We start from the raw sequence: 14,066 nt of genomic DNA, 5'->3' as shown, positions 1-14,066 counted from the left end.
ACCACGCCCCCGTGCCCGCTGGACACGGCCCCGTGGTGGGCAATGGAAGCTTCTACTGGTTTGTCTTTTCTGCTGCTTCCTGGGCACGCCCCCGTGTTCGCTGGACACGGGGCGTGTTCAGTCTCTGTTTTCTCTTCTTTGCCTTGGGAGGTGCCGTTGAGGGTCCGGGCAGTCTACTTTTGTTCCTTTTCTTGTATTTATGCTAGAATTAGTTGTCTTTTTGCTTCTTTTGTGATTTTGAGCTCATTTCATCCTGAAAATACAAAAGGAAGACAAAAACACTCTTTTTCCAACATTAGTACTAAAAAAGGGTTAGTTTTATGCCTTAATTGATGTGATTTATATGTTGCATTTTACACACATCAAATACCCCCACACTTGAACTTTTGCTTGTCCTCAAGCAAAACTCTTTAAATGTGGCTTACACTCCCAAATGGAATAGGTAGAAGAGAAAGTTTTTAGCTTGTCCTAGAGTGTCGGGTGTAGGTCCCCTTGATGTTATGGATCTTCACAGAATCGTCTATCTAACCTAGAGTGCGGAATCCTCTAGATCAGATTGTAGCAGAAAACGTGTAGAACGCAGAAACAGCAATTCAATCAAACCGGGTTTTATTGATTATCTATCAAGATTGATTACAATCAATCAAACCCTAAACACAAACCCTAATTTCGTCCAAGCAAGCTCTCACGAAATTATGTCTCTCTCAAACTCTGTTTTGGCTGATTAACCTAAACCCTAATGTCTAACCTTGTTTATATAACACAAGGTTTACAAGTGGGCTAGGTTTACACTCCTGGGCTGCGAATTGGACAGGCCCAATTCGCCCCCCATCACCCAATCCTTTGGGTTTAGTTAGCCCAAACATTACAACTAACTATTACAAAGCTAAACCCGCTAACTGTTTATCGTTTAACTAATTACAAGATATCCAAAGACCAAATCTAAGCTGTTGTCACAAACATGCACCAACAAACTCCCCCTTGACAATAGCTTCATAAAAACTTTGTCTTGAGTCAAAACTGTGTCTTCGGTCTTCTTGCAATCTTCAAGTAGTCTTGCACTGTCAATCTTCAAGTAGTCTTGCACTGTCTTTGGTCTTTGGATAGCTTCAGCTTCAATAGCTTCTGTCAGCAACAGACTCCCCCTAAGCTGATGCATCCAATCACCAAATCTTCAACACGTTAGCACTTGAGTAAACTCCAGTTTAGCATTTGCACAGCAATCTTCAAACTCTTCAATCTTGTCTGCAATATAGAAAGGAGGTTCTACCATGCATCCAATCAAACTCTCATCTTCACACTTCACAGCAACTTCTCAGCAATATACCGCTTCAATCTGTATACTATAAAACAAACATCTCGTGAAACCATAAGAATTTTTTCAACATAAGTTAAATAAACTATTATTTTTCAAGAGATAGTTAAACTGTATCACAGATTAAGCTTTTTCAATTTCATCACCAACACGCAAAACCTTTTGTTCAACACACAAGAACCTGCCTGATTGAAAATTTTGAACTCACTTTCTAACACCGTCTCCCCCTATCAGTAACAATTCCTCCACGAATAATAGTTTTCCGTACGTTAAGAATTTTAAACAGAAAAAGACACTATTTTTGGATTTTTATATTTTCTGAAAGCAAGTAAATACAAAAACAATAAACACTCTATTTTTGTGAGAATCACTGGTAAGAAGATCATATCAGCACAATCAAACCGTTTCACACAAATTAGATAATTTTTTATTTATTTTTTCGTGAAGAACAGTTCAAGACGATTACCAGTATGTTTGTCCATTTAAACAAAATGCATGAACATTTCAAGTACCATTACCGTATGATACGTTAAGGTAATTTTAATTACTGATATATTAGTGTGTCCCACTTCAGGATGTACCCCTGCGATCAAGGTATGCACAAAGATTCATCGTAGTAGGTGAGTATACTGATGTCATCCTTTAAGATATCCTGTCTGTGTCTAGTTCTGCATTTAACCTGTTTTATCATGTTTTGATTTCGTAACCATGAACACCCAATTAAATACAAATCAAATCCTGGAAATATAAACAGCACACTCTATCATGCAAGTATCTTCCCTACCACATATTTCACAAGTCCAATCCTGAATTCTGAAATCTTAACTGGGAATAGGTTGAGAAGAGAACAGAATAGATCTTTAGTAGAGATGGTATAATATACAAATCAAATGAGATTTTCTCAGTTTGATATAGGTTTCTTGGGTTTCTTTTGGGCACTTGAGGGCCTCTTTCGGGTGTATTAGATCTATAGCGCGACAACGAACAGCTAGGTCAGCATGTATCTGGATGCAGCAGAAGCTGTCGTTGCCTAGCACCTCCAGGTCAGCATATATCTGGATGCAACAGAGGAGGTACACGACTTTTTTCAGAGAAGATTTCAGAATCAGATCAAAATTGTGTGTATCGGGAAATATACAGACATTCAAATAGAAATGAGCTAATTCCAAGTGACTATCTTTCCTGGGGTCATGTACAATTTTTGTTCTAACAGACAGACAGCCAAGATATCCCTAGTTGAAACAACAGTATAAAGACCCAAAACTTCAGATTTTGGCAATCTATCAACGCAAGAGTTAAGGTCATTAAACCATACACCACTGATATGTTCCCCACTCATATTCAATTCATTTAAGTTTATATCACATTGGTAAGTTGATTATTTCATGCTTTTTGCCTACTGGTACATCATATAATGAAGCTGCTATCACACTTAAGCAATTTATGGTTCAAGTTCAGTGTGACAGTCTAACTTGCTGATGTACTATCATTTCTTCTTTTTCACACAGTGAAATCTCATTTTTTTTTTTTTTTGATTTTCTATTTTTTTTATGTTTTTGATTTTTCAATTTTTTTTTTGTGTTTTTGATTTTTTAAGAAAAGCAGTAAACTATTTACAAAAATTCTTATGAAAAACAAGTTATTCAGGATTCCTCATCCCGTTGAGTTCGACTAAGTGTTCAAAGCGAGCCCTGTCAAATGCTTTAGTATAAAGATCTGCCAGGTTATCCTCTGTGTCGACTCGATGTAATTCAATTAGTCTCTTTTCAGCACAATCCCGTATAAAATGATGACGTATGTCAATATGTTTTGTGCGACTGTGGTTCACGGGATTATTAGTTATTGAAATAGTGGCATTATTGTCTATCATAATAGGAGTACGAGTGAAATCCAAACCGTAATCGCGCATTTGCTGTTGTATCCAGAGAACCTGAGAACAGCAGCTTCCAGCAGCAATATATTCAGCTTCACACGTAGAGGTAGACACACAGGATTGCTTCTTGCATTGCCAAGACACGATCCTGCCTCCTAAGAACTGACAACCACCTGTTGTAGACTTCCTGTTCGATTTGCATCCTCCAAAGTCTGAGTCAGTGTAAGCAACAAACGTCAAATCACTATCAGCTGGATACCACAACCCAAGTTTAGGTTTCCCCTTCAAGTAACGAATAATTCGCTTCACTGCTTTCATGTGTGACTCTTTAGGATTCGCCAGATATCTGGCACACAAGCATACAACAAACATGATGTCGGGTCTTGAAGCAGTCAAGTACATTAGAGAACCAATCATTGCCCTGTATTGAGTAGGATCAACATCTTCAGTACTTTCATGATCTGGGCCAAGATTGTGATTTTCACATATGGGTGTGTTGGAAGTAGTGCAATCATTCATTTTGAACCGACTCAAAATGTCATACACATACTTTGTTTGATGAATAAACATCCCATCCGCCTTCTGTTCAACTTGTAATCCCAGAAAGTAAGACAACTCACCCATAGCACTCATTTCAAACTTGCTCTTCATCACCTGCTCGAACTCTTTACACATGCTTTCATCAGATGACCCAAAGATGATGTCATCCACGTACACCTGTACCAGCAGAAAATCTTCCTTCTTCCTCTTGATGAACAGTGTACTGTCAATCTGACCTCTTTCAAAACCATTCTTTATCAGATGTGTAGACAGTGTCTCGTACCACGCCCTGGGAGCTTGATGTAACCCATACAAAGCCTTATCAAGTTTGTACACTCGATCTGGATAATCTGGATCAACGAACCCATCTGGTTGTGAGACATACACCACTTCTTGGACTTTCCCGTAAAGAAACGCACTCTTCACGTCTAGTTGGTAAACTTTGAAGCCCTTGAAAGTTGCAAAAGCCAGAAACAAACGAATCGCCTCCAACCTCGCCACTGGTGCAAACACCTCATTGTAATCAATCCCTTCTTGCTGATTGAAACCTTTGACCACCAATCGAGCCTTGTTTCGCGTGACTATACCTCTTTCATCCTTCTTGCACCTAAACACCCATTTAGTGCCAATCTCTCTTTCACCTTTAGGAAGATCAACCAACTCCCAAACCTTCAACTTAGCAAACTGGGCCAATTCCTCTTGCATAGCTTCAACCCATGAATTGTCTTTAAGAGCCATATGAATGTTCTTCGGCTCCTCTTGGGAAATAAAGCAACTATACAAGCATTCGTTCACAATCCCAGTCTTCTCAATCGACACAAATAAACCAGTATTCGCTGCTATGCTTCTTCTTGTCTGAACACCTGCAGCAGGATCTCCAAGAATCATGTCAACTGGATGATCTCTATTTGCTCGTGTAGTAGCAACAGCATCAACTTCCAAATTGTCACCCAGGTTTGAGCCAACCTCCCCCTGAATATGCTGATCCGCAAACGGATTAATGAAATCCTCCCCCTGATTGGGTTCGGGTTCATCGTCACTTGAATCAGTATCAGCAGCATCTTGGGAAGGTCCCGGAGCATCTGTTGTATCAACATTCGATCTAGGCATGAACTCGCCTTCATCATCACCAATCACTGTTTGAATCAGCTGAGACTCATCTGCATTGGAAAACTCAGGAATATTAAATGATTTAAAGACACTTTCATAATCATATAATATAGCTGGTCCACTCGTTGACTGTTGAGGTTTGTATGAAGTAATTTCAACATTAAACACAACCTCAATTTTACCAGTTTTTAGATTAAAAACCCTTTTATTCGGTGCGCCAGGTACGTAACCTAGAAAGTAGCCCTCGTCAGCCACCTCACCGAATTTTTGTTTATCTTTATTTCGCACTATGGTGCAGGGTAATCCAAATGGTTCAAAGCCTTCTAAGTTTGGTTTCTTGTTAAACATTAATTCATGACAAGTTTTGTTAAAACGTTTAACAGTCAAAACTTTGTTTAGGACGTAGCAAGCTGTATTCACAGCTTCTCCCCATAAAAGAACTGGTAGCTTAGAATCTGAAAGCATCGTCCTAGCGGCTTCAATCAACGTCCTGTTTTTCCTCTCAGCAACTCCATTCTGTTGAGGCGTATAAGGAGCAGAATATTGATGTTCAATTCCCTTGCGAAGACAATAGAGATCTAGAATACGATTCTTGAACTCCGTGCCATTATCACTCCTTATCCTCTTGATCTTTGCATCATGGACATTTTCCAATTTTGTAAAAAGATCTATCAACATCTCTGCTGTCTCATCTTTTGTACCTAAAAAGAAAACCCATGAATAACGTGAGTAATCATCAGTGACAACTAAACAATAGTACTTTCCACCTATGCTCCTCACGTTCACTGGACCGAATAAATCCATGTGAAGTAATTCGTAAGGGGCATCTATGGAATTTACTGTTTTTGATTTATGAGGTTTCTTGTGTTGTTTTCCCTTTTGACATGGAAGACATTTGTCTTCCACTTGAAACCTCCGCAATGGAACCCCTTTCACTAGCTCATTTTTAACAAGATAGTTCATTTTGCGATAGTGAATATGGGCCATGCGTCTGTGCCACAACATCGATTCAGCTTCAGATGCTTTTGATAGTAAACACGCCACCACTGCAGTTGGATCCTTAGCACCCATGTCCATGACATAAGTGTCATTTCTCCTTGGCGCTCGCATCACTATCCAATCGTCCGGTATCTTCAAACCTGGTTTCAACACTAATGCTTCATTCTTGGTAAAATGGACCGAGTGACCCTTGTCGCAGACTTGTGACACGCTCATCAGATTGTGTTTAAGCTGCTCCACATAGTTCACTTTGTCCAGTGTGATCTTCCCATTGGTCACCTTTCCTCGGCCTGTAATTCTACCACCTTTTGCACCCGCAAAATTCACTTGTCCTCCATCATATTCTTCAAATTCAGTCAACAACCTCGCATCCCCCGTCATGTGCCTGGAGCAGCCACTATCAACATACCACAAGTTGATAATCCTCCTTAGCAGCTCCTGCACACACCAACCAAGAAATTAGTTAGATTGGGGGACCCAAGCCTTAATGGTCTTGGGTCGTCCAAATTCACCAACCACCGGAACATCCATCCAATATCCATTACTCCTAACTGGAGTCTTGGATCTTAGACCTGTTGGAATTTGATTTTGACTTCCACTAGGTCTTTGGTCATGAGGGTTCCTATGTGTGTTTGGACTATTTGACCTTTGAAAATTTTGATTTTGATTCTAAGAAGCATTATTATTATAATTTCTAAAGCCATTGTTATAAAAATTTCGACCACCATTATTTTGGTATCGATTTTGATATTGACCTTGACCTTGACTTCTGAAATTATTTGTATTTTGGTTGTTCATTCTTGGTGAACTGCTTCTAGGTCTCTCAAATCTGCCTGGTGGAGATCTAGGCTGAAATCTAGGTTGATTTCTTTGAAAACGAGGAACTTGTGGAGTTCCTTTTTCAGCCTTATCCACACCAACAGCAACTGTCTCTGGTTGCTTAGGAGCAGATTTCTTTGGAGAGTTGGACTCTCTCTCCTGCTTATCACCACTTTTCTCTGGTGACTTCTCTCTTTTCCTCTCATTCACCTGTGCTTCATTATTTTTGTTAGGACAGCAGCTAGCTACATGTCCTTTGGTGTGACATTTGAAGCACGACATCCTTTTCGAAGACTTCTTATCTGAAGCCTTTGAACTAGATTCAGGCTTTGATGATGATGCTTTAGAAGAATCTGGTTCAGTTTGCTTAATTTCAGAATTTTCGTTGTTTTTATTTTTAGCAAACTCTACATTCGATTCATTTTCAATAATAGCTGTCTCATTTTTCATGTCACTTCCTTGAACAAAATTTATCTTTTTAGCAAAAGTCGAATTTTTATTCTTAGGTTGTGAAGTGTTCTTTTTCAAAGCTGGTTTGCTGTTATTATCCTTCTTAGCATCACCTCTCTCAGACTCATCACCTCGACTTGCTGTGGAACTGCTTGGTGCTGTTGACATAAACTTTGTTAGCTCATCTTCATCAGGTAGGAATGAATAATCATGACTAAGAGGAGGTGGGACTTCATTATAGCCTTGGAATCCCACACTAGTCTTGTCATTACTCTTCTTTAACCCACCCATCATATGTTTCATAACAAAAGTAGAATCCCTGAATTGACCCAATTTCTTTTCAAGTTCAACAATTCTGAGTTGAGCATCTGACAACTCTTTGTTTTTATCAGAAATCTCTTTTGTTTTTTCAGCCATCATGTCATGAGCTAAGTCTATGACTTGAAGTTTTTCATTTAATTTGCAGGTTACGGCTTCAATTTCACTTTCATAACCTTTTATTTTCTTCAAGTATGACGTTTCATTTCTTTTAGCAAAAAAGTTTGATTCTTTAATGTTAGACATTTCGCTTACCAAACTTTTGTTTTGTGCAGACAACCTGTCAACCTCACCCTGCAGTTCACGACATTTTAAACACACAGAATTAGATTTTACCTCTCCTGTTTGTTTGTCAAGGTTGGCCATTAGAGCTGCAAGCTGAGCTTCCAATTGTTTATACTTAGCATCCTTTTCCTCAGCTTCTTTTTCATATTCAGACTTTTGTTTTTCATCTTCAGCACCTGTTGTCTGATCAACCTTCTTTTCTTCAGCTCTATTCTCTACCTTCACCTCAGCATCCACTTTCACTTCAGCATCATCTACTTTAGCTTCACCATTCTCGACTGGAGTAATCTCTGCCATGAATGCTTGAGTGACATCCCCATCATTTTCTAAGTGAATGCTCCAATCATATGAACCCTCTCTTGCAGTAGAGATCAACGCCTTTGAGCTAGAGTTGTTTGATGCATTCCTGTTGTTTGAACTCTGGCTCGAATTATCTTGCTTTTGTTTTTGACATTCCCTAGCAAAGTGCCCATAACTCTGACAATTAAAGCACCTCACTTTGGTCTTGTCGAAACCAACACTCCTTCCCACAAACTTTCTTCCTGTTCTGTTCATGAACCTTTTCACACGCCTAGAAATCATGGCCATTTGCCATTGCAAATCCATCTCTTTAAGATCATCAGGGTCAATCTGATCATAGTCTTCATCTAAAGTAGCAGGATCAGAAATCTTTCCCTGAATATAGTTTTCATAGGAAGCAACAAACGAAGCAAGCAGAGCCAGATGCTCTTCAGCAGACTTCACACTCATTGGCATTGACTTAGCAGTAGTACTCTGCTTAGAAGCTGATGTTTTCTTAACTCCTGATGATCCTCCTGACGCAGCAACAAAACACACATCACCATCCTGATTCACCAAAACCTGCTCATTCTCACATGATAAAAACGCAGTAGCAGAGTCGCTAGAAGCGTTGTGAGATGAAGAAGATGTAAGCCCATTGTAAACAGCCGGATCTTGAACCTGATCATATCCAGTATCTTTCTTCTTCATGCTGAGCTCATAAGCTCTCAACTTTCCTACTACCTCTTCAAGCTCTTTTGTTTCATAATCAGCTTCACCCTTGATCATTAAAGTGTAGATATCCCACTTAGTAGGCAAAGCATCTAGCAGCTTGTCATTTTTCTCTACGTCAGAATAGCAATCGATCTCATAATTGTCCATTTCTGACATCAGATGGTAGTAACGAGTAATGACGTCTTCAAGTGACTCATGCTTCATGTACTTGAAAACAGCAAACTGCTTCTTTAGTAGATCAATCTTGTTCTTCTTGACATCAGCATTACCAGCGTATCTTTTCTCCAAAGCATCCCACATATCCTTTGAGTTAGTGTACTTTTTGAAGGTATGTTTGATGCTATCAGGTAACGACATTTTGATTGCAGCCAAGGCTCTCTTTTCAGCCTCATACATCTTTTTATCATTATCTTGCATGTTCACATATTCTGTTCGACGTGGTCTGCCCTCAAAGTCGTGTGTTGGATTCACGTAACCATCTTCGATGCATATCCACATGCGCGTATCCTGATATTCAATGAAGGACTGAAAACGATCCTTCCATGTCAGATAGTTTTCCACCTTCATCATCTTAGGTGGTTTGTTGGTAGTACCAACCTCATGCTCCATCTTCAACAGCTCGTTCAAAGTAGACATGTTTGACATTTTAACGTTAACAGACTGAGAAAACCGTACAAAAGTCGTCCGAAAACAGTGGTTACCAAATTACACCGTTAGAATCGTCTCGAAAAGACGAATCCAATGATATATAATGTCAAAAACCGAAATCGGGATTTTCCAGACTTTTTTTTTTTTAGATAGACGATTCTGTGAAGATCCATAACAGTGGTTACCAAATTTCGCTGGTTCTCAGTTAATTTTGCTGGCCAAACTGTTAAATATGCTGGTCTAGTTCGCTGAGATGTTCAAGTTCGCTGATCAGTTAATTTCGCTGGTCAAGTCAAAATCGCTGGTAAATTCGCTATAACGACGACTGGTAAATTTGCCGAAAATCGTAATAACTTCGCTGTGGAAAGTTATACGATCACCAAAGTCGCCTTTGGATTTACTTCGCCGGTAAGTTTGCTGGTTTAAGTTCGCAGATCAGTCAAAATCGCCAGAAACAGTTAATTTCGCTGGTCAGTCAGCAAAATTAATCAAATTCGCCAAAAACAGTCAAATTCGCCCGGTAACTTTGGAAACTCAATCTGATCAAAATACTTGATGATTTTCTGATTCTCCTAACAACTTTCTGCAAAATCAAAACAAGCAAATTATCAGTGATTTTCGAAAATCAACAAGAAACAGAACGAAGAACACGAAGAACAGTCTTCGAATCTTCAAGTGTTTCCAGCCAAAATCCTTCAAACACACTACTAGAAAAGAGGGTTTTTGTCATGAAACTTTTGGTCACAAAACAGTAGCAATTTTCCTGTTGTCACCATTTCGCCACCGAAAATGCGGTGACAAAAACACCCGTTTCAATTGCCCTAATGCCACCAAATAGCCACCATTTTTATATTTTGCCACCTTACTTTTGCGACCACAAAATTGGTCAAAATTATTTGCCACCGCTCCTTGTTTGCTACGGTCCACCTTATTTGCTACCGATTTGCCATCATTTAACCACCATATTTGCTACCGATTTGCCACCATTTAACCACCATTTTCATTGAAAAGTTTGCTACGGTTCACCTTGTTTGCTACCAATTTGCCACCATTTAACCACCATGTTTGCTACCGATTTGCCACCATTTAACCACCATTGCTACCGATTTGCCACCATTTAACCACCATGTTTGCTACCGATTTGCCACCATTTAACCACCATTTCATTGAAAACTGGTGGGTATTTAGCGAGCTTGTTGAATTATTTGCTACCATTTTGTGATTGCTTGAATATTGGTTTTTTATTTGACTTTTCATTTTTCTTTGTTTTTTTTCATAAAAATTACATAATCAATAAAATTACAAAATTATATAAAAAGTCTAATAAGATCACGAAAACCCAAAATTATATAAAACATGTGTATCAAAAGCGTATAAAACATTCTGATAGAATACCAGCTAAAACATCAAATAACTAAAAAATCCTAATACGATAAACATTCAAAACCAAGTGTTTGTAGCCTATCTTCAAATTGTACTTGTTAACATAGCTTCAATTTGTGACATCGTATCGAGCATAGCATATTTATCCACCTTATCTTTTTCTTTTTCAGCCAACAACCCGGCAATAATTCCATTTAGCCTTTCTTTTTCTTCATCATTTTCCTTAACGAGCTCCTTAATAACTAAGTTCAACTTTTCAATCTACAAAACAACCAATGAATTAAATCAAAGAATTCAAAATTAATGAAAACTAATAACGGGTCAAGTTGGTTGTAAAGATAACAATATCCAATTGTAAGCTACAATTCAAGTGCTAGAAGATAAATGGATATTGTCTCAAATAAGCTAAAAGCTCAGCTTGAGCTCGCTTTAATATCGCTTAAACAAGTCAAATCTTGGCTTGAGCTTGGCTCACCAATTTTATTAGTTTAAATCTTACGAGCCTAAGTCGAAACCGGCTTGCGCTTTTTAGGATTGGGTAATAAGCATCGACCAATTTGACCAATTGACCCAGTTCCTTTACCGATATAGAGACTCTGATGCAGTACCAGCCACCACAAAATCTTTTGCAAGCTCCCTATGATTATTGATTTATTAAGAGGAGAGATAAAAAGTTAATGCTAGCGGTTAATCAAGCTCATCAAACAGCCGCAGCAGCAGCGAAGCACGCAACAGTGGCGACTGCACCACACGAACGCCTCAGCAGCAGCACTGTATTGTATGCACATCGCAGCAGAAAAGCCGCACGATAACTAAGTTCAACTCTTCAAACTACAAAACAACCAATAAATTGAATCAAGAAGTCAGAATTGACGAAACAAACCAAACAAACACAATATAATCAGAAAATACAACTGGACAAGAATCACAAAGCAGAGTAAACTGGTCAACCATATACCTTAAACATTTAATATTTAATAAACCTTTAAATTGGCTCCTTCTAGATGGGCTACTTCTAGATGGGCTACTTCTAGATTGGCTCCCTCCAAATATGCACCCGTTAGATCAGCAGCCTGAAAATATAGAAATACTCGAAAGATTAGAACTGAGAAATAAATTGTGCATTTAATCCACAGTCAAACGTACCTGGAGATGTGCAAGTTGCAGGTCTACCCTGTTGAAAGAACACTTTATCAGGCAAGCATCTGCATATATTAAAAAATATCATAATTAAATTCAAAAAACTAATACAAGGTTAATCCAGACCATATATTTGGCCAGATGGTTGACAAGATCATTTGGCTTACCTTCTTGATAATGGTGCAATTTAGGGATGAGCACGGTACCCGTTCAGTACCCAATCGGTACCGGTACCGAAAGTACCGGTACCAAAAAACGGGGAAAAGTGGTACCGGTACCGGTTACCGAATACACCGGTTCGGTACCGGTACCGGTACTTACCGGTGTTACCGGTACCGGTACGGTACCGATACCGAAAAATGCGGAAAATGAGAACCGGTACCGGTACCGAATATACCCGGTATAGTTCGGTACCGGTACCGGGTACCAAATGCTCATCCCTAGTGCAATTTCATGTATGCACTTGAAACTTGCATAATATCATAATTACCCAACAAAAAAGTTTTGAAAGCTACATCCATTCAAATTTCAAAATATGTTAAATTTCGTATCTGCTCATGTCATTAATACAAGTCATAACATGACCATTATACCCTTGGTCCCTTCCATTTCTTGTTGCACTCTAAACTCCTGTATCCTAATACAAGTTCTAAGGGAAAGCTATACATGTCATATATCTGAAAATGTGTGCATTTGATATTTTGTTTAAGGTTTTTTTATTTGGGTGTGTAAATATGATATCATACCAAGTTTTGAGGGCATGTATAAAGTTATACCTAAAAGTGAATTTAACAGATTGAAAATAAGAGATTATTGCCTTGTAAATTTGCATTGATAAGACTAGCAGAATTGAGACTAGCCCCTGTGAATCAAAACATACCAAGTCAAAAATTTTTCCCAAAACTTTTAATGAAATTTAGCACAACGAAGATTAGCACTTGATAAGATAACGTTTTTGAGGCATGCACCGCTCAAGTCAAAACCCGAGAAGTCGTGCATAAGTAATAACGGGAAAAATAAGTTTAGTAAAACATTTACTACTGGCATGTTGTGACTTTCTATTTGTCTAGGTCATGATAGCTAACTAAATTTTTTATCTACAATGGCCACAAAGAATCACATAATGAAACAAAAACAATAACAAATTCATACTTCTAAAATTAAGAGATTAAACTAACATCAAGTATCTTACAAATTTGTAATACACATGATTTGACAATTAATCTTGAGTCGCATACTCGCATTACAAAATGTATTTGACCATACCAGGTTAGAAAGATCAAGCCCAGAGAGATTTACTCCTCTTAAATTGAAATGTCTGGAATGTTTGATGCGATATCAGTGCGTGTTAAGTAGGGGTGCAAACGAGCCGAGCGGCTCGCGAGCGAGATCGGCTCGAGAAAAAGCTCGAAACGAGCCGAGCCTTATCGAGCCCGAGCCGAGCTTGAGCCTAAAATAAAGCTCATTTGTTTATCGAGCCCGAGCTCGAGCCTCGCATGTGAAGCTCGTTAGGCTCGTCGAGCCTTATCGAGCCTTAGTGTAAACGAGCCGAGTCGAGCCGAGCTTATTCAAACTTGTTTACAAGCCGACCTCGAACCTAAAAATAAGCTTATTTAGTAAACGAGCTCGAGTCCGAGCTTCACTTATCGAGCTCATGAGTCTAAAAAGTCTATTATTTATATTGTCTTTATTTAATATATTAATTAATAAATAATAAACGAGCCGAGCCCGAGCCGAGCTCAAGCTTGAGCTTGAGAAAATACAAACGAGCCGAGCTCGAGCCTTGAAAACAAAGCTCGAATCGAGCCGAGCTCGAGCCCGAGCTGACATAAAGTTAATCGAGCTCGAGCCTAGTCAAGCTCGAGCTCGGCTCGGCTCGTTTGCACCCTTAGTGTTAAGTCAGTATCCATGTGTTCATCCTTCTTCTTCTTGTTCAAGACCTCATTTATCCTGTCCGCTAGTCCCTAAAATATTCAAAAGAAAGACTATTTATATGAACAGCTTCTTGTAAAACGATTTTATGACTTTGTTTATTGTATTCCCTTATATTTTGTCTTTTAGTTGTTTTCTCATTATTCTCTTCTTCGTATTATTAATTTAAGTAACGTAACCATGGTAATAACACTGCCTAGAGTATTCTTAAGGTGTAATTCTTATAGAAGTTACACCTTG

At 38.7% G+C, this 14,066-nt stretch overlaps 1 long non-coding RNA gene across 4 annotated transcripts; it reads right to left on the bottom strand.

Moving 5' to 3' along the window:
* Window positions 1-10,695: 10,695 nt before the first annotated feature.
* LOC110917179 lies at window positions 10,696-14,060 on the bottom strand. 4 transcript variants are annotated; one of them, XR_004883699.1, is made up of 5 exons: window positions 13,161-14,060; window positions 12,671-12,756; window positions 11,901-11,959; window positions 11,713-11,827; window positions 10,696-11,585 (listed from the first exon to the last, which is right to left on the bottom strand). It is a non-coding gene; the product is annotated as an uncharacterized LOC110917179 (long non-coding RNA). The 4 variants fall into 4 exon arrangements; XR_004883700.1 differs by having other exon boundaries at window positions 10,696-11,015; window positions 11,254-11,585; window positions 12,671-14,055; XR_004883701.1 differs by having other exon boundaries at window positions 10,696-11,015; window positions 11,338-11,585; window positions 12,671-14,051.
* Between the last annotated feature and the right edge of the window lie 6 nt (window positions 14,061-14,066).

Source organism: Helianthus annuus, chromosome 16 (assembly GCF_002127325.2).
Source record: "Helianthus annuus cultivar XRQ/B chromosome 16, HanXRQr2.0-SUNRISE, whole genome shotgun sequence".
Lineage (NCBI taxonomy): Eukaryota > Viridiplantae > Streptophyta > Magnoliopsida > Asterales > Asteraceae > Helianthus > Helianthus annuus.
The sequence above is the reverse complement of the archived record's forward strand: the minus strand, read 5'-3'. Positions and strand labels throughout refer to the sequence as shown.